Source organism: Canis aureus, chromosome 7 (assembly GCF_053574225.1).
Source record: "Canis aureus isolate CA01 chromosome 7, VMU_Caureus_v.1.0, whole genome shotgun sequence".
NCBI lineage: Eukaryota > Metazoa > Chordata > Mammalia > Carnivora > Canidae > Canis > Canis aureus.
In genome coordinates this window covers 39,989,329-40,011,923 of record NC_135617.1, presented here as the reverse complement: position 1 = coordinate 40,011,923, position 22,595 = coordinate 39,989,329, and the positions used below count along the sequence as shown (strand labels likewise).

General features: G+C 34.3%; 1 protein-coding gene across 2 annotated transcripts in view; it reads left to right on the top strand.

Moving 5' to 3' along the window:
- The window catches only part of COL19A1 (collagen type XIX alpha 1 chain), a 311,746-nt gene that overhangs the window by 136,277 nt on the left and 152,874 nt on the right, over window positions 1-22,595 (top strand). The window lies entirely within an intron of this gene.

Here is a 22,595-nt window from a genome sequence, read left to right as displayed (position 1 = left end):
ACTATTTAAACTGATTGTTACATTCCCCAAAACCTGTCCAAGACCATTGTTTTTTTTCCTATGTAATTTGATTCTGAGATTTACAAATGATAAATGGAGATATTTCAGTAACATATTTATGAGAAAAGTTTCTAATGTGCGCATAATGGGATTGTTCTCAATTAAATGGCTCATCATTTATTAAGCATTTAGTCATAAATATATAATGACTTTATATTTAGATATAATTTACCATTATAGATTTTTTTCATAGGTCATTAAGGACTCTCATTTAACTTAAAGATTTGGTCTAACGATGACTCTAAGTCTAATAGAAAAGAGGAAACTTTCTTAAATAAGGTCATTTGTAGCCTGAGGTCTCTTCAATTTTATGTTGATATTACCTAATGACATAAATTAAGAATTGAAATCATCAGTTTTGAGGCCCGTTCTGATAATAGAAGGTCAGATTTAAAAAGAAATCTTCTAGTATCAAAAAAAAAAAAAAAAAGAAAAGAAAAGAAATCTTCTAGTATCTGTGTTGAGCTCTTCCCAGTAAGGCAGCACAGTAATCACAAAGACTGTGTGGCTTTAATAACATTTGTATTTATCTTTGTATTTGAAAATGTCATTCTGAACAATATGTTAATAATGTCTTATACAAATAATTTTTGCAATGCTTACTTAAAGGACAAATATTTCTTCATACATGAAAAATCTAAGGAGTCAAACAGATGATCTAGGAATAACCAAATTCAATTTACAATGGAATTCTGTGCTTGAAGCTTTTATTTTCAAGATGGAAATAAAAACTATTTGAGAAGTTGTTTTAACTACATATTATTCAGCTTTTTTATACTTTGTGGAGTTTATTTTTAAAATTATTTGGCAGTGATTTAGACTTAAACCTGCTCATTTTATCTAAGTCACATGCTTGCTTTTGTTCAACTAAGTTCCACACTCACCCACTCTATTTAGTTATCTGATTTTGTAATCATTTCCAACTTGTGTTTAAAGAGCAAAATGTAGTCAGTCTATGTTTGTCATTTCACCTGATAATGCAAATTTGCTCCCTTACCCAGAAAATTGGATTGGAATATATCTATTTTAAGGAATTATTATTATTGGAGAGGGAGAGAGAAAAAGTGTGCATGTGGGAGTGGGGGTTGGGGGTGGAGGAAGGGAGAGGCAGAGGGAGAAAGAGAATCTTAAGCAGGCTGTACACCCAGTGCAAAGCCCATTGTGGAGCTTAATCTCACAACACTGAGATCATGACCTGAGCCAAAATCAAAGTTGGACACTTAATTGACTGAACCACCCAGGCACTCCTACTTTATGGATTTTTAATGACAGCTAACGTCTTCCTGCCAAGTTGTACCCTGTAGATGCCCCTGCACTATTTAGCTGGCAGGCACGGAGAGAGTACAAATGAATTTTTACCCTTACATAAAAATATAATAAGCCAAAAACCACTCTGAAATGAGATGTTTTATTTCATCAAGTTAAATATTAGTATTATTTGGATATTACTAATATACACTTGTCATTAGTTTATTAACATAATTAATGTTTAAAAATGAGGAGACATGAATAGACATTTTTCCAAAAAAGACATATAGATGGCCAACAGATGCATGAAAAGATGCTTAATATCACTCATCATCAGGGAAATACAAATCAAAACTATAATGAGATACCACCTCACACCTGTCAGAATGGCTAAAATTAACAACACAGGAAACAACAGTTGTTGGCAAGGATGTGGAGAAAGGAAAACCCTCTTAAATTGTTGATGAGAAGGCAAACTGATGCAGCCATTGTGGAAAACAGTATGGAGGTTCCTCAAAAAGTTAAAAATATAACTACTCTATGATCCAGCAATTGTCAAAGGACACAAAAGTACTTACTCAAAGGGATACATGCACCCTGTTGGTTATAGCAGTATTATCAACAATAACCAAACAATGGAGAGAACCCAAGTGTCCATCAACTGCTGAATGGATAAAGAAGATGTGTGTACACACACACACACACACACACACACACACAATGGTATATTATTCAGCCACAAAAAGAATGAAATCTTGGTATTTGCAATGACATGGATGGAGCTAGAGAGTATTATTATTATGGTAACTGAAGTAAGTTGATCTGAGAAAGACAAATACCATATGATTTCACTCATATGTGGAATTTAAGAAATAAGACAAATGAACATAGCAGTAAAAAGAGAAAGAGAGAGAAAGAGAGAAAAGCAAACCAGGAAACAGACTCTCAACGATAGAGAACAAATTGATGGTTACTAGAGGGTAGGTGGGTGGGGAATCGGTTAAAAAGGTAATGAGTAATAAGGAAGGTACTTGTTGTGATGAGCACTGGGTATTGTATATAAGTGATGAATCACTAAGTTCTACACCTGAAACTAATATTACACTGTAGGTTAACTAACTGGAATTTAAATAAAACTTAGGGGGTACCTGGGTGGCTCAGTCAGTAAAGCATCATGATCTCAGGGTCATGAGATTGAGCCTGCACTGGGCTCCACTCTGGGCATGACAGAGACTGCTTCAGATTCTCTCTCTCTATCCCTCCTTCCCCACACTTGCTCATGCTTACACTCTCTCTCAAAAAATGAATGAATGATTGATTGAATGAATGAATGAATGAAAACTTGGAAAGAAAATAAATAAATTTTAAAAAAGAAAATAAGAAAATAAATAAATATTTTTAAAAATTAAAAAAATGTTAACTATGAAATAGGGAGGAAGTGAAATGCATATAATCTTATCATGTACTAAATATTTAATTGATTTTTATAAGGTAGATTAATATATTTTAATGAAGAGATCGATAACAGTTTTCAAGGAAGATAAACTTGAAAGTTATACTAACTCCACTATATTTAGATTAAAGGAGGTACTATTATCTGAGAGTCAATAAATTGAAAGTTCATTCATAGTGTTTCTCAAAGGTAGTTGCACACTAAAATCGCATACCAACCTGGGCTCAAACATACCAACCTGGGCTCCACCCCCAGAAATTACAATTCAGTAGCTCTGATGTGGACCAGTATATTTTATTTTATTAATTTAATTTAATTTAATTTAATTTAATTTAATTTAATTTTATTTTATTATTTTATTCTATTCATTTTATTTATTTATTTATTTACTTACTTACTTACTTACTTACTTACTTTTTAAAGATTTTATTTATTCATGAGAGACACAGGGAGAAAGGCAGAGGGAGAACCAGGCTCCATGCAGGGAACCCGATGTAGGATTTGATTCCAGGACTGCGGGATCACACCCTGAGCCAATGGCAGAGATGCCCAACCGCTGAGCCACCCAAGCATCCCAGGACCAGTATATTTTAAAGCTCCTAGGGTACTTCTAAATATGCAGTTGGAATTGAAAGCCATTGTATATGGGTACTGTAATGGAACAAGGTTTCTTCCTGTTCAAAAAATTCTTTTAGACTTTTGAAGAAGTCTGGCTTTTATCTGAAATACAACTTAATGCATTGTAATAAAGAAATGTAAACATCTCTTTCCATTTGGGAGGTATACTAGTGAAACTAAATTAAGACTGAAGACTGGTTGGTTAAGTAGAGGAGATTAAGGCTAGAAAGATACCTTTAATTACAGCCTTAACCCAGCCATTCAAGGACTGCAGTAAGCTCAAGTGCCTTAATACTTCTCAGAATTTAAGGTGCCCAAGAACATTCAGAGGTCTTGTTCAAATACATATTTCATTTCATAAGTCTGAGGTGGGATGTGAGATTCTACATTTCTAACTGGAGGATGCAGGTGCTGCTGGTCCTCAGACCACACTTCAAGTCCAAGGGCTTAGCACTCAACCCCCAGCTGCACCATCATTTCATAGATTAGTGGCTCCGGACCCATACTGTATGTCAGTCAGATGTACACAGATCACGTGATGTAGGTGTGTTTATCTTTACATTTTCCTGCTTTTCCTGAGTTCCTTTGATCTATAAATTTATGTATCTCACCTAATTTGGGAACTTTTTGTCTGTTATTTCATCAAATTTGTTTTCTGCCCTATTATCTCTATCTTCTCCTTCCGAGACTCTGATTACATATATGTTGCACTTTTAAAATATTTTGCTTTCCATCTAATTCTCTCTTCTTGTGAATGAATCATTTCTAGTGGGCTCTTTTCAAGCTTACTCATTATTGGTCATTTCCATTCTGCTATTAAGACCATTCTTCAAATTTTTCATTTCAGATACTATATTTTTAAGTTAGTGAAGTTCTATTTGTTTTTTTAAAAAATAATGTCTGTTTCTCTGCTAACATTTTCTATCTTTTTGGTCACTGGGAGCTATATTTTCCTTCATGTCCTTGAAAGTAGTTTTAATAGATGCTTTATTTTAATATCTTTGTATTAGAATTCCATCATCTGAAGGATGCCTGGGTGGCTTAGTTGGTTGAGTGTCTGCCTTCGGCTCAGGTCATGATCTCAGGGTCAAAGGAATTGAGTCCTGCATCATTGGGCTCTCTGCTCAGAAGGGAGTCTGCTTCTCCCTCATCTTACACTGTGCTCTCTCTCATAAATAAATAAATAAATAAATAAATAAATAAATAAATAAATAAATAAATAAATAAATAAAATCTTTAAAAAAAATTCTGTCATCTGATTAATGTCAAATTGTCTCTGTTGACAGTCTTTTCTCTTATTAAAAAAGGTTTTATTTGTTTATTTATTTATTTATTTACTTACTTATTTATCTATTTATTTATTTATTTGAGGGAGAGAGAGAGAGAGAAAGGAGGAAAGAGCAGAGGGAGAGGGACAAAAAGATTCCTCACTAAGCCCGGAGCACAACATGGAGCTCAATCTCAGAACCCCAAGATCATGACCTGAGCTGAAATCAGGAAGCACTTAACTGACTGAGCCACTAGACACCCATCTTTTCTTTTTAGAATTGGTAATGTTTTGTTCTTAACATCTATGTCAAATATTTTTGGACTGCATTTTAGGCACTGTGAATGATATGTTATAGGAACTCTGAATTTTGTTAGATTTCTCTGAAGAACATGAATATATTTTAAGGCGATGAGTTAAATTAGCTGCACACACTGTAAACTATCTCCCCTGTAGTTGACAACAGCTGAAATCCTGATTTTGTTCTGTTAGCCTAGTTTGGGATGCTTGGAGTGTGTACTGCACATGTATGGTTAGGGATCAGCCAGAGATTTTGGTAAAGTTTATACACAGAATTTGGGACTGCCTTGTTCTTTACAAAATTTTGCAAACCACACCTTCTTTACCTTCTGGTAAGTACATTTGCTCTAAGCTCTGTGCTCTAATTCTTCAGTCCAGCCAGACAGCAGGCTTTCCATTTAGCCACCTTGTGACCCAGACTGTGACCTGCCTTCAAAGTAAACATTTGTTTTATTTTAAATTTTATTTATTTATTCATGAGACAGAGAGAGAGAGACAGAGACACAGGCAGATGGAGAAGCAGGCTCCCTGCACAGAGCCTGATGCGGGACTTGATCCCAGATCCCAGGATCACAACCTGAGCCAAAGACAGACGCTCAACTGCTGAGTCACCCAGGCGTCCCTAAAGTAAACATTTTAGAAACAGGAAACTGACCACCTGCTGTTTCGTTTTTCCAAATGTTGACTCCTCTCCAGTGTCTACCTCCTTTTGTTGATTTTCTAGTGTCTTCAGGTAGTCATTTTTACATTTTTCTCTGGAGTTTAAAGTTGTTATCTGTATGTTAATTCAATAGGAACTACTTTTTTTATACAATGCTAGATTACTTCTAATTTACTTAGAAATTTTACAACTGTACACATAAGTGACTTAGCCTTACAAGTTATTTATTCTATTTGCCTCATCTTCAATATATGTCCGAATCTGATTCTCACATTCTACTATTGCTATCCTGTTCTAGACAGCATCATATATCCCTGGATTATTTCAGTACCTGTTCAATGGTTTTCCTACTTCTTCCCTTTATCTCTTTGAGTTTTACAAAAACACAGAAGCCAAGAAGTTTCCTCATCATGCTTCTTTTAAAAAAAAATTTATTTATTTGAGGGAAAGAGAGAGAGCACAGGTGGGGAAGACGGGCAGAGGCAGAAGGAGAGGGAGAAGCAAATTCCCTGCTGAGCAGGGAGCCCAACATAGGACTCAATCTCAGGACCCAGAGATCATACCCTGAGCCAAAGGCAAACACTTAACCAACTGAGATACCCAGGCATCCCCTTGTCATGCTTCTGTTCAAAATCTCCCATGTTTCTCCATTTGATTCATAGAAAAAGCCAAATTCTATACAATGGCCTAGCCTAAAAGGTCTTATAGGATTCAACTCTTGTTGCATTTCTGACTTCATCTTTTATTCTTTTCTTGCTAATTTTATTCCACAGCAGTGGCCTTCTTGCAGGTCTTTAAGCATCCCTGGCACCCCACCTGAGAAGGTTTGCATTTTCTCTTTCTTCCACCTGTTCTAGCTATATGCATATCTACTTCCTTTAAGTTTTAACAATGGCCATGTTCAACCACCCTGTTTAAAATTACACACACACATACACACATAGAATTTCTAAACCCCATTAGTGCTCTACTTTTTTCATTTTCACCATAGCACTTACCACTTTCTAACATAACATTTAAAATGCCTACTTAGGACAGCCCGGTGGCTCAGCAGTATAGTGCCACCTTCAGCCCAGGGCGTGATCCTGGAGACCCTTGACTGAGTCCCATATTGGGCTCCTTCCATGGAGCCTGCTTATGTCTCTGCCTCTCTCTCTCTGTGTGTCTCTCATGAATAAATAAATAAAATATTTTTAAATGCTTATTTATTATATTTATTGTTAATTGTCAGTATTCCTCTACATTTAACTATTAATCCCATGAGGGGCAAGGATTCTTGGTGAGTTTTGTTTATTGTTGAATTCCAAGCATACAGAACAGAGTTTAGCACATAGTATGCCCTGAAGGAAAAAAAAAAAAAGCTGTTTAATGAATATCGTCTTTGTAAGTATTATAATCTTTGCTTTTTAGCTTCATTAATTTCATTTCTTAACTTCCTTTCTCTTAGAAAGTCTTTATAAAATAAGAATTTTATATAATGATTTTGATGAAAGCATTTGGACTGATACTTTCTTTGTTACAAAATTTTTGTGCTACTTATTCCATTTTTATTGTTTTAAGGTCATTTGTTTATTGAAGTTTTCATGTCAGTTTTCTATAAAATTATTTAATATTCATTTTTTTTAAAGAAAGCAGAGTGCTAGCCAAATAAAATAAATCTGTGGTTCCTATGACTTGATTATGACACAAAAGTATAAATTGAAATAAACATCTTTGACCTACAGTTGTTTTACCTAACCCTGCCTGATTTATTACTCATTTCTCAGCACTTTGTTTAACTCCTAGAAGGTAAAATTTGGCATCTAATCCATAAAAATATTAAATCAGTTGCTATAATTTGGAACTTTTCCTTTCAATAGCACAAATGAAGCCAAATAAAATCAAATTGTACCTGATCCCAGCTGAAATTCTTTAAGCAACTGCTTATCAACAACAAAAGAATAATTCCCTTATAAATAAATTTTGCTTGTACTTTTTAAAATTCTAGTTTCAAAAATGTCAACAAACCACATTTTTCTGAAATTTATTTGGTTGCCACCATACCTGGAATGAATGTTACAACGACACTTAAGTGAATTCCTGGACATCATCATCGTAGTGGAATAGGAATTTTCTACCATATTCCTCCCAAAGAACATCAATTTAGACAATCACCCATGGGTAAGATAGTCTCGTGGAAGTCCAGGAAGAAGTCCAGTGGAGTCTAGTGGAGAAGTTGCAGCATACTACTGAAGCAAAGAAATCCCAGAAGGGTAAGAGGAACAGTTTCAATTTACATGCATCACCCCTTCCGCAAGGCTGCACAGCTCAGTGCTAAAAGACACCTCTTCAGCCATGATTTCTCCTGCAGGGGAAGGTGAGAGCTTGTGAATGACAACTCACCTGTCCCAGCTATGCAGGATGCTGCCAAAGAAACCTACATCCATCTTGCCTCATCTGGAATACTGAGATATGCTGTGTGATAGGGTGGGTGATGTTGGGAGACAGAAGTAGAGCTCTTAGAGGGCACCAAAGGGATGTGAATCTTATGGAGTGCATATACTCCAGACTATTAGGAAACTCACCCATGAGCCTCTGGACATTCCTCACTTTTGATTCTCCCTCTAATGGCCCACAGGCACCTCCAAGACTCCATGTGCCTCACCTCCACACACACTCACCTCATGGCCAGCTGCACATGCATGCTCCCAATGGCAGCAAGAATGAGCCTTTGCAGAGGACTGGTGAGCACCTGCAGAAACTGCCTCCACTCTGAGATTCCAAGAAACAATGCAAAGTTGAGCGTTAATCACTGCCCTGAGAAGAACAAAAGGGAAGCTGTCAGCATGTGTCCTATGTGTCCTGACTATGTATTATTGAGAGAAGACATAGACCTTAAGAATACCTCCACAAGAAGAAGCAAAGTGTGGAGTAAGCATATCTGAGAAAAGGTCTGAGAAAGCCTTGGAAGCCCTAAAAGTTTTGTGGGAGGCAATTCTCTCTCAAAGCCAGTCAGTGAAGACTGAAAGAACTGTGCTTTTTCAATTAAGACAGCAACACAAGATGTCAGAGAATCCTAAAAATCAAGGAAACATGACATCAAAGAACACAATAATTTTGCAGTAACAGAACCCAAATAAATGGTTACAAATCTATGCATTATTGGAGTACCAAAAGGAGAAGAGAGGATAAATGGGCAGAAAGCTTATTTAAAGAAATAATGGCTGAGAATTTCCCAAAACTGGGGAGAAAGTTGGACACTTGAATTCATGAAGCTCATAGATTCACAATAGCCAGGACATAGAAACAATCTAAGTGTCCTTCAACAGATGAATGGATAAAGAACATGTAGTGAGTGTAGTGTGTGTGTGTGTGTATGTGTGTGTGTGTGTATAGTTATTCAGCCATAAAAAGAAGGAATCCTACCATTAGCAACAACATGGGTGGACCTTGAAGGCATTATGCAAAGTGAAATAAGTTAGAGAAAGACAAATACTCTTATGTTTTCATTTTTATATGGAATCTGAAGAAACAGAACTCATAGAAACTGAGAGTAGACTGGTGGTTGCCAGGGGCGGGGCATGAAGGAAATGGGAGAGACGTTGGTCAAAGATTACCAACTTTTAGTTATACAATGCGTAAGTTCTGGGGATCTAATGCACAGCATGATGACAATAGTTAACAATACTGTGTGATATACTTGAAAGTTGCTAAGAGACTAGATCTTGAATGTTATCAGCACACATACACGAAAAGTATTTTTGTGAGTTGATGGAGGTGTTAATTAATCTGATTGTGGTAATCATTTCATTATATATACATGTTTCAAATCATCAGATTCTACACCTTAAACTTATACAATGTGGAGGCATCTGGGTGGCTCAGTTGGCTAAGCATCTGCTTTCGGCTCTGGTCATGGTCTTGGGGTCCTGGGAGTGAGCCCTTCATCAGGCTCCCTACTCATTGGGGTTGTCTGCTTCTCCCTCTGCCCCTTCCCCCTCTGCTCCTGTGTGTGTTCGTGTTCTCTTTGTCTGTCTGAAATTAATAAATAAAATCTTTAAAAAAAACTTTACACAATATTACGTGTCAATTATATTCCAATAAAACTTGGGGGCAGAGTGAGTTACTGATAAATTTAATATATCTCCTCTGTTGATAGCTATAATTTAAGGAGCAGATGTTTATTTACATGAGCTAAAACCAACACTGAATAAAACATCATAATAATATTCAAATTTCTTTGATCAAAATAGAGTTCATCTAAGATCATAATGCAAATTTATGTTAAAAGTACATCCTGATAAATTGTTCTGAAGTCATAAGATTTTGATATAAAAATCCTCTATTACAGGTTAATATTTTATGCTTTATTTATGTTATTTTAATTATGACATTTCACACAAGTTTTTACTTTATATTTTTTTCAAGTTTTTATTGAAATTCCAGTTAGTTAACATACAGTGTAATATTAGTTTCAGGTATAGAATTTAGCGATTCATCACTTACATACAACACCCAGTGCTTATCACAAGTGTTCTCCTTAATAACCACCCACCTCCCCTCCAGTAACCATCAGTTTATAATAATCTTAACCTCTATAGTTAACTAAGATCATTAGTTAATATAATTAACTATATAGTTATTACATATATTAGTATATTATATATTTTATAATAGAAGATTATTTTCTGACTTGCCCCTCTCTCTTTTTCCCCCCATGTTCATTTGTTTTGTTCCTTAAATTCAACATATGAGTGAAATCATATGGTATTTATCTTTCTCGAACTGACTTATTTTGCTTAGCATAATACTCTTTAACTCCATCCCTGTCATTGCAAATGGCAAGATTTCATTTTTTGGATAGCGAGTAATATTCCATTGTATATATACATACTACATCTTCTTTATCTATTCTTCAGTTGATGGACATTTGAGCTCTTTCCATAATTTGGCTATTGATAATGGTGCTATAAACATCAGGGTACATGTAAGCCTTTGAATAAGTATTTTTGTTTCCTTTGGTAAATACCTAGTGGTGCAATTGCTGGAATATAGTTCTATTTTTAAGTTTTTGAGGAATCTCCATACTCTTTTCCAGAGTGGCTGCACCAGTTTGCATTCCCACCAACAGTGCCAGAGGGTGCCCCTTTCTCATCCTCACCAGCACTGCTTTACATTTCTTTCTTTTTTTTTTTTAATTAAAGATTTTATTTATTTATTCATGACAGACAGAGAGAGAGAGAGGCAGAGACACAGGCAGAGGGAGAAGTAGGCTCCACACAAAGAACCTGATGTGGGACTCAATTCCGGGACTCCAGGATCACATCCTGAGCCCTACGCAGATGCTCAACCGCTAAGCCACCCAGGCAATCCCTACACTTAAATATTGGATATAAATATTCACATTTAATGTGCAAGTAAAATTAGTGCAAATTATTTGGTTCTTTGTCATTTCTTGTCAATAACTTTACATATAACTTCTTTATATATAACTGTGTCTTTATATATAACATATTAAAGTTGTTGTATATGTTCTATGTTCTTACTATTACACACTACTAACAGATATTCCTCATATAAAAAATATACTGCTGTTTTTATAGTAAAGTTTTGCCAAATCCCTAACTGAAGCTTCAGAATCGAGACAGGGACTATGATTGAAATAAGGCAGTTGGCTAATATCTCTGCCTCCTTCTGCATGTCATGTTAGAAGAGACAGGTGAAGGAAGGTAGAACAGTGCCATTTCATGGGATATATCTACTAGTTTTAGTTCCCAGGAACTAAAACTGTGTTACTCTGGCTGTGTCCCTTTGGGGAGTTATTAAATACTCATCCAGATGGCACCAAAGATTTACACAGAAGCCAAAGGTTAAGTCAGTCAATAGCAGAAGTGTCTTAGACATGCTTACTAAATGATACTTTAAATGTCAGTCTCTTGGGACCCGGATAAGTCTAGCATAAGCAAAAATTAGGCACAGAGAAGGAGCAGAGATTTCGCCCTATGAAAACTGTCTTTAATACCATAAGCAACTGAGAGAAAATCTCAGCTGGTAATTAATAAATCAAATGACACACAAATTAACAGATGGCCTCCATAAACAAGAGATCGTATAGTATTCACATAAGGGAAGCCTTGAGATAGGTTTTTTTTTTTCAAAATTAATGTGTTGATAATATAAAAATGATCAATTCAGAAAATGATATGGCCCATTCCCTCCCTTTTTAATTTGACCTACCCACTTACCTGAATGCTAATCATGTGTCAGATACTATGCTAGGTGTTGGGAACACAGAAACAACACTTGTGTTGTTGCCTTCCCAGAACCTATTTGCTTTATTAGAAAACAGTTGTTTAAAATTGATCATTTTCACACTGATCATTTGCAGTTAGCATACAAACAGTATGCAAGTATTTGTACAACTGCAATTATGTTGGTATTACACAAAAACATTTATTTAAGAGAAAATCATTTTTAATAGAATTCTTATGCTATAATTTAAAGTTACTTAGTTTAAATACATTTAAATCACAGACTCAACTAATAAATAATGTTTTCTTACTAAAATTCCTAAGAAACTATATAGCCACCCCCTGTTGGATGGAATAGAAAAGTTCTTATTAAAAACCCATAGAACATAATTTCTTTTAGTTCTGACTCAAATAAATATGTGTTCTACAGCATGTATGTACTAAACATATTGATATGTACCCATAAATATATGTGCTATAGCATAATAATAGCATTTCAATTAAGATCACTTAAAATTCCTTACATATCAAAGTCTGAATTATTTATATGGTCTCTCTGTGAATTGCCTGAATTTGAATGAAGTTTGTCTTAAAAAGTCACATAGTTCATATTTAATTCACTGTTAACATTCTGAAACTGAAGATCTAGTTCAATATTGAGATTTTTAGGGTATTGATGGGCCAGAAGAAAGAAGACATTTCAAATATTTTTTAAAAAATCAATTATTTTTTTTTAATTTGTGGGCAAAAGACTTACATAAATGATTTAGTTGATTAAAATAGGTGTTTCCATACTACAAAACTATTCTTATTGACTCTGTGCAGAAATATAGGGGAGTGAATGCTTAAGGCCCTAGAAAGATTTATGTTCAGCCTCAGAAAAGATTTATGTTTTGGAAAAACGTACCATCAGCTCATATGACAGGAGGTGATTTATATATCTTTCATTAGATAAATGATTGGAGAATAGCTCCTTCTGCCCTTCGGTTTATGGTTTGCTTCTGTTTCAAAAGACATTTCAAATTGTTTTCATCACAATTTGAAATTATATATTTTAAAGCTCAACAATAAAACTTTTTTTTTTCCTTAAAGTGCTATACACTGGCAGTTAGGGAATTTTATGAAGGAGCTGATTTTTCATGATGAGATAGATATTCAACAATCTAGAAAAAAACATTAAAATGTATCTCCAATGCCATTAGAAAATTATAAAATGGATAAGCCTTTTGAAAAATTATATGCAGAAAAATGTGTATTTAAGTCAGGTATACACAGAAAGTAGTTAAATTCAATTCCACTCTATATAAACATTTTTTTGGTAAGAACCTTATATTGATCTATAAAATGAAATTTAAAGGTGAAGACTCTTAAAAGAATTAGAATTATATTTATTCCGCTTAACTATTCCACTGATTTTAACCAAAAATTTATGCATTATAGCTTAGGGGTTATCCAGTCCCTTCATCTAGCATTTGAACCTGACCATGTTAATTGACTTTCCTGTGTCCTAGTTTCAGCATCTGTAAAATGGATTAACAGTATTTCTTACTACATAGTGTTGAAGTGATGGTTAAATGAATTAGAATATGTAAATTTTTTTGAACAATGACTGACTCCTAGTAAGTACTATTTAACTTTTAGCTAGTGTTCTCGTTGTTATTATGCTAATATTCAATGGCAAAATATCAATAGGAATGAATATCAATAGGATTGAGGCCTTTATAAAGGAATTGCTGAGAAATATTCAAAGAGGACTTTTGTATTATCACAGCATCTTTATGTGTGAAGTAGAATTTTTTCTTCTTAAGAAAATTATTAACTCTAAGCTGAATTGAAGTATTTTCTTTTTTACTTCTAGTGTAATCTCTATGAGGATAGCAACCTTTTCTACTGTATGCATCTCCAGAAACTAAAAGTATTTGGTGCAGTGTAGGTACTCAATAAAAATTTCTTCTTCATGGGCAGAAGATAGATATTTTTCACTGACAAACATAGTATCAAAATAAAATATCACCAAATCCTACAGTTAAAATATCCAAAGGAAAATATTAAATCACTGATTTGAACACTAGAAGGGCAAATGTCCTCCTTCCAACTAAAAGTAATTCATTTAGGTCAGGTAGTCACCTTATCCTTTATTGCTTATTTTCAACAATGGCAATCCTGTGTCACCTATTGTCTGTCCCTCATTTATTTTTTTGTCTGTTTGAAAGATACGTTGTTTGTGGGCAACTGGAATTATCTCCTTCATTGAAGGATCCTACCTTCTGTTTAATATACTGCAGACATGAATAGAAGCTTTATATGTTTTAATTCATCATTAAAGTATATTTTGATAAATAAACACTAGATATAAGGCCAAGAAACTCAGTCTATTGTGAAATGTGCAACTATTTTTATTTATTTATTTTATAAAATAATGTCACTAATACTTAGTAGTCAAAGCAGAAGATTTTAAAGGTTATTCAAATTGTGACATTCTATTATTTCATCTCTAAATTTCCTAAGGAATTCTAAATCATTTAGCTACATATGATGTAATATCTATCTCTCTAATAACATTTTAACAAATCCTCTCTTTTGTCACATTATTTTGAAAGGATAGAGGTTAAATGCAAAAAAAATAGTTAAGTTAGATATACCCACAATTTAGAGAAAGATTTTGACTTGCAGTGTCAATAATTGTGGAAGCTGTGAAATTTTACCCTACTTGCTGGGTAACAATTTGGCCTACCACTTTAATGGATCCAGCAGAAGACATGAGATCCCAAGTCAGAGGCAAAGGTATTTTCATTCATGGCAAGAGAAGCTTCATGTTTGCATTGGTTGCCCTTGCCACCAAGCCTCAGGAGTAACCCAGGTAGGTGCTGCACATGCAATGAATTGTCACAAATCCAAGTTTAGAGAGTCCAAATCTTTTTAAATTAACTTTTTAACAGCCCTTTGTCCCAGAGGAAGACATTATCTTAAAATATTGAACAGTAAAATATATATATATACATATATATATATTCAACAGTAAGCAAATCTTCCCTTTGCTTTCCTATATAAGCATTCTTAAAAAGAGAATACATACAGAAATACAACAGAGCAATTAGTACCTCCCTCACAAGACATGCAGAAACATGAAAGACCCATAGAAAGACCCGCTGTCTCCCAACAATATCCACTCCTCTTTCTTCTACTGTCTTGGCTCCTGGCAAATTTTCCTGTGAGTATGCATGGCACTGCATCAACCATTTTATTAACCTTACCAAAACAGGCTGAGAGTAAAACTGTTCAATTTGTCCCATCTAGCATTTATGAGGGCTACTATTAACAGGACTCCAAGCAGGTAGATGAGGCCACCTGAGAGTATTGATTTTAACCATGTTCCCCTGGATCTCAGACCCAATCAGCTGAACAAATACCATAAATCATCCAAATCTGCCTAAGAAAATCAGATGATTTGCTCCATAAGTTTCTGAATTGCCTTTTCCCCTTGACTTGAAGCATTAATCCAATATATCAACAAGAACATACACATTTTTAATAAAGCTTACAACTCATTCTGTGCCCTACTTTAACCTAGTGTGTTACCATAAGGGTACTGAGTGAGCAGTATTCAGTCAAGTTGGCCATTATCTTTTTTATCTAGGACCACATCAAGCCAACAGGAACATCTAGGCGACTGAGCCAGAATTAAGTTTGAATTTTCTAGATTCCCTGTTGGCTAGGCTGGTGTGTGAAAAGATGGTTTAGAACATAGATCAGTTAGTGTTTCACTCATAATATAAGTAGAGGGAATCCCCAGATGGCTCAGCAGTAAGTATCTGCCTTTGGCCCAGGGCATGGTCCTGGAGTCCCAGGATGGAGTCTGCTTCTCTGCCTATGTCTTTGCCTCTCTCTCTCTGTGTCTCTCATGAATAAATAAATAAAATCTTAAAAAAAAAAAAGACCAGTAGAAATGCCAAAGATTCTTAGAGAATTGTCTCCAACAATGTGCTTGCATCTTTTTTCAAGCAAATCCTAGCAAATGGTTGCTCTTTTATTTACCACACCATTTGCTAACAGTAATGCTGCCTCATTCAGCCTCTGACCAATTCTAATCCTCAGACTTCTTCTGGGATGTTGCTGTTCTTACTTACCTTCAGTCTATGCTGTTGATTTTTCATTCCATTTCTTATAGAACACCATTCTGATACAACCACTTCTTAGTTTCCCAGTATAATATATTCTAGAAAGTTTAATATCTTCATGTATCAAAAATGTCAAGGGTGCTTCTATCAGATGCTATAATGCGATAAGATTAACTGAAAACCCATCTGTGAATCAACATAATGCATATTTAAATATATCTTATGCTCCAAATATTTCTTTGGAAGTGGAAGTAGAATCTATTAGAAGTAGAATCAAGTTTGGGAGTCAGATATATTTGAGTTTAAAGCTTATGGGGGCACCTGAGAGACTCAGTCAGTTAAGCATCTGCCTTGGCTCAAGTCACAATCCCAGGGTCCTGGGATAGAGCCCCATGTCAGGCTTCTTGCTCAGCAGGGAGCCTACTTCTTCCTCTCTCTTTGAAACCCATCCCTTCCCCCTCTCATGCTCTCTCTTCCACTTTCTATCTCAAATAATAAAATCTTTTTTAAGAAAGCTTAGATCCCCCCACTTATTTGCAGTGTTATCTTTAGGAAGTTTTTTTTTTCACATCTATAAGAAGGAAAAATTCTATTTTGTACAGGTGTTAGAATTAAATCACTTATATAAAGTGACTAGTGGGATTCTTGATACAAGAACAGGTACTCAATAAATGTCAATTCTCTATTCTTTTCCTAATTTTTGTAAATGTGTGGAGGTCATCAAAATATTTGTTGAAATGATGATATAGAATTGCACTAGGGCTTCTATCATTTGGTTCTGTGCAAATATGAGTCTTTTTTTAAATGCTGTTTGCATCGTCCTTTTATTCACTATTTGCTAGCTTGTTATAGCTTTATATTAGTACATTGACTTTGAAATTATGTTGATTTGTTCACATGATACACTACTCTCTTTTAGAAGCTTAGAAATAACTTTCTGATTGCTCCATTTCATTGAAATATTAAGAAAACATTAATTATAATTTACTTTCATGCCAACTTTCTAGTGTTTGATTGGTAGTTTGAAAATTAAGACATTTGTGCCTGGCTTTGATAACATCACAATCTGGTCATTTAAAAGACAGATCAAATTACCAACCCAGCAGATTGAAAAGTAACATGGGAATGATATCCTGGGGGAGGAGGGTCTATGTGATACATTTGACTAATCTTATTAATGCTACTTGCACTGAATTGAAGTTCTACTGACACAGCCTTAACTTACTCAGTATATGATTATAGAGGGTAAATATTTGAACCCTATTTCTAAAAGATCATGTTTAAGGAAATATTCGTATATAGATGGACTTGTCCATTGACTTGCAGTATAAAAATTGAGTTAGTTCTTAGATATATTAAACTAAATCTCAGAATTTTAGTATTTTTACGAATGCCTTTTTTGTCAATATAAAAACTACCATCACACATTTTCTCACTTAACAACCACAAAAAGCCAGCAAATAACAATGCAGTTACTTTATCTACTGGTTAGTGTACAAATTACCAAAATGCACCATATGGTTAATTCTTAATTTATAGTTAATTCTTAATCAGCTTTCCCTGATTTTGCAAATTAAGAATTAACCATTCAATATTTAAACAGATACCCTGGCATTCTCTGTATTTTCTACAGAATTAACAAAGCTTGATCAGTCTATAAAGTCCATCTCTTTAGTTCTGCCACTAATAAAGTACCAGCTGAATCTAAAGACAAAGTGATGATAAAAAAATATTTTACATGGGGGCGCCTGGGTGGTGTGGTCAGTTAGGCGTCCAACTCTTGGTTTCAGCTCAGGTTATTATCTCAGGATCCTGGATCCAGCCCTGCATTGACTGGGCTCTGCACTCAGCATGGAGTCCTCTTGGAATTTTCTTTCCTTCCCTCTGCCAGCCCCCTCCCCCATGCTCTCTCTCTCATTCATGCTCTCTCTCTAAAATAAATTTGAAAAGAAAATTCTACATGATAATTACCATTGTGTTACCAAATAAGTGGCAAATTATTACAATTACAATTATTACAATTATTACAATTACAATTATTACAATTTTAAAAGTAATCATATGTTGTATACTTTAGGATGAATTGCTGGGTATAAAAATTAGAGCAATTCCTTGCTATTTCAAATGCTAAATTTGAAACTGCATGTAATTAGTAAACTTTGAGAATCAGTATATTTGCATTAATTTATGCAGTGTTTTAAAAATTTTAATATTTTTTAAAATGGTTATGTACATAGTTAAAAACAAAACTGAAAGAATCATAATAATATCATTTTTCAGTTAATAGATTGGGAACAATTATTTAGCACTTGGAAAAATACAAAGTTGGATGCCTTTATCATTCCCATACCAATAAAAATATTAGGTGAATCAAAATTTTAAAGGTGAAACTAAATCAGAGAGATCTTATGGAAAGTACACAATTTTTTAGATATTTATTTAAGAAAGAGAGTGTGCATGTGCACAAAATTATGGAGAGAAGCAGAGGGACAACCAGACTCCCTACTGTGCATGGAGCCCAACATAGGGCTTCATTCTAGGACCCTGGGATCATGACCCACACTGAAGTCAGATGTTTAACTGACTCAGACATCCAAATGCGCTGGAAAATATAGAAATTTTAAAAATAATTACTAAAAAACTTTTTCAATATAAAAATGTCCAGAAGATAAATATTTAAAAAATTAGTAAATGTGTCCACATGAGCAAGTAATTCTTGTATTGCAATTCAAGGACCTAGTTTTTAAAAATTAAGTGAGGATGTGAACAGAGTTTATGCAAAAAAAAAAAAAAAGAACAGGATACATTAAACATATAAAAATTCATCTAAATGCACTTATAATAAGAGAAATATAAATTAAAATGTCTCTGAGATACTAATTTTGATTTAAAATATTGGCCCAATTCTTTTGGATATATACCTAGAAATAGGATATCTGGATCATATAGTGGTATATTTTTTATTTTTCTAGTTATTTCCATACTGGTTTTTATTTTTTTATTTTTTATTTTATTTTTTTATTTTTTTTATGATAGAGAGAGAGAGAGAGAGTCCAGGGAGAGAGAGAGGCAGAGACACAAGCAGAGGGAGAAGCAGGCTCCATGCACGGGGAGCCCGATGTGGGATTCGATTCCGGGTCTCCAGGACCGCGACCTGGGCCAAACCGCTGCGCCACCCAGGGATCCCTCCATACTGGTTTTTATAGCCACTGCACCATTTTACATCTCCACCAACAGTGTACAATGTTCCAATTTTTCCATTTCTTTGCTAACACTTACCTTTTTCTTTTAAAGTAGCCATTCTAACAGGTGTGAAGTGATCTGTCATTGTGGTTTTAACTTGCATTTCCCTGATGATTATTGATGTTGAAAATCTTTTCATTTACTTATGACAAAATAGTTAAGATACAAAAACAACTTAAATGTCAATTGACAGATAAATGAACAAAAATGTGTATGTAAACAGTGAAATATCATCCATCACTCAGTGGGGAGTCTGTTTCCCCTCTCCCTTTCCCTGTCACAGTTTCTCTCTTTCTCTAAAATAAATAAGCAAATCTTAAAAAAAAAAAAAAAAAAGGAAGGAAGGATATCCTGCCCTACCCTATGCAAGTACATGAAAGAACCTGAAGGATATTAACTAAATGAAATCAGCCAGTCGCAGAAGGACAAATACTGTATGATTCCACTTATGGAGGTATCTAGCATAGTCAGACTCAATGGAACAAAGAGAAAAATGGTAGTTGCCAGGAGCTGGGGAGGAAAATTTACAGAGCTATTGTTCAATGGGTATAAAGTTTCAGATTTACAAGATTCATAAGTTCTAGAGATTTACTGTACAACATTGTGCCCATAGTTAACAATACTGTACTGTGCACTTAAGAATTTGTTAAGAAGGTAGGCCTTATTTTAAATATTGCCACAATAAAAAATGATTGGCAAAGGTCAAAAAGCTTGATAGTACAGTGCAGGGAAAAAATGTGGAGAAACATACTTATACGTTTTGAGGAAATTATATGTGGATATAGCCTCTTTGGAGGACAATTTGATACAGTTTATCAAATTTTCAAATTTTCTCATTCTGTGACTCCTTTTTTTTTCTGGGTTGACTCCAAATCTTCTTTTTTTCCTTGTCATCTCCTTACTTGATTTCACTCTTTCATTTATGTGAACACATCTTCAGGCAAATTATTAAGAGAATATAAAAGGGAGGTTAATTTTCTGAGATTTTGCATGTCTAAAAATGTTTTTATTCTGCTTGCATAGTTTGCTAGTTTGTCTTGAAATTGCTAGTTTGTCTTAAACTTGAATTCTAGGTTGGAAATTATTTCCATCACAATTATAAAGGTTTTGCTCATTGTCTGATGAGAAATAGAATGCCTTATGAATTCTTTTTCTTCATGATTTCCTAAGAAGAGGGAAAGCAAGAATACTGGCGTCTAATTCATCATTCTTCTCCTGAAATTCTTCATTCAAGGAAACAGAAGGGAAGGACATATTTTCAGTCATTTTCTGGTTGGATAGAAACAGCCTCTATCTGCTCCTTCTGCTGTGTCATGTGGTTCATGTTCAACTTTGTGTTCTATGAGAATATCTCTTGATGTGTGGTGATGAGGTACTTGATATTTAGAAATACTTTTCTGTTACTGGAGCCTAGCTTCCAGACTACTGTCTAATGTGAACTCTAAGATGTCAAAAGTTGACTTTTCTATTGTCTTTACACTTATGCTATTATGATCTTAATCCTCCTAAGGGAAATGGATACTCCTGGCAAAAAGGAGGAAGGCCATGGAAAGAAGTTAAAAAGACTAAAGTCTTCAGGGCACCTGGGTGGCTCGATCCATTAAAAGTTGTCACTTAATTTCAGCTCAGGTCATGATCTCATGGTTGTGAAATAGAGCCCCATGTTGGGCTCCATGCTAAATGTAGTGTCTGCTTGAGATTCTCTCCATCTCCCTCTGTCCCTTCCCCTGCTTATGTGCACACACTCTGTCGAAAGAAAGAAAGAAAGAAAGAAAGAAAGAAAGAAAGAAAGAAAGAAAGAAAGAAAGAAAGAAAGAAAATCTTTAAAAAGTCTTCAATATATTTTTAAAATTTCCTTATTATGGTATGGAGCATATTCTCCTTTTAAATGTTTGGTTTTTACCACCTTACTTAATCATTTCCCACTTAGTCTGATACTGTATTAACCGTCTTCATAGTTATCTGCACTAAATTCCTAGGTCTTTCTTGTGGTGTATGAATATCTCTGTACTGGTTTCTGTTTTAACCCCCAAATTACTAAATTAAGTTTCCTTCAGTCTTCCATTTATGTTGCATAGCCCAAACGCAAAAGTTATTTGTGCTATTAAATTTGGAATAACATTTGTATCCTGTTGTCCATTCTCAGAAGTTATCAAAAGACATTTAAAAACAACCTATGTGTAGATTGTTCCCTCTTTCTCCAGTGGAACCATGTCTCCATGTGGCCAGTGACCTATCAAAGCCAGTCCAAAAGTAGACTATTGTTATGATCAGACTCATCATTAAACTCAATCATATTCTCCCTCTCATAAATCATTAGGACAGATGATACAAATGGATTTGACAGACCATTGGCCTACCAATTTTTTACATGTCAACATGGCCTTGAGTTAACTGAAATCAAACCATTTCATTATTGAGTTAGGGCCAAAATGAAGCAAATTTACATAAAGTTTTTCTTTATATATATATAGTTTTTCATAGTAAAAAACTAAAAATATGAAATTAACAAAATATGAAAATATTTATAACTCAAAGTGAATCAAGCATAATTACCAAACATGAAACTACATTATTTTAAATGACATAGCATTTTAAATAACTTGATTGGTTCTATTTCTTATTAATTAATGGTTTGTACAGATATATTAATCTCTTTAGTTCATGTTGTTTTTTCAAAAAGTAAGTATTTAATCCTCATCAATGTGAGATAAACTTAATGCAACTTATATTTCTTTCCCTAATGAATGGCAACTCCTCCAAATAGAAGTAGAGCATCTGTTTTGCAGTTTTACCACACAAGAATTAAAAATAACTTGGATTATTTTGGTATCAAGTGAGGTTTGTGGATGAAGAATATATAAATTTTTAAATTGGAATTTTGGTAGCTATGGCAATTAATGTTCTCACTATAACAGAAGTACCAAGAGAAATGTAAAGAATCCAAATCTAGCGGTCATTCGTCCATTCAATGCCTATTAAAATGCAATTCACTATGCTAGATAATATTCAAAGTAGAAGGGAACTCAGGATATATACAACTGACAAAGTAGCATATGTCCTAATAGGGGCAAAAATTCTGGTTAGAGGAAAGTTTGTGGGAAGTATAGATGTCCTGTGGCATTCCAGATTCACAGACTATATGCTCTATTATTTAATTTATACTTCTAGCGTTAATAGCTGAATCAACAGTGGCTGAAAACGTGCTATTTCAGAATCTATGTAAAAAAAGAGATGTGATTTCTGAGTTCAGAAAACAGAAAAAGATTATTACTAAAATTTATCTTTGTAACCACATGGAACAATTGTAATTTATTGTCTCATGTCCAAAATGCTGGCAAGACTTTCAAATGAAACTGTTAAATTTGGAAGCACTACAGATGACCTCTATTTTTTA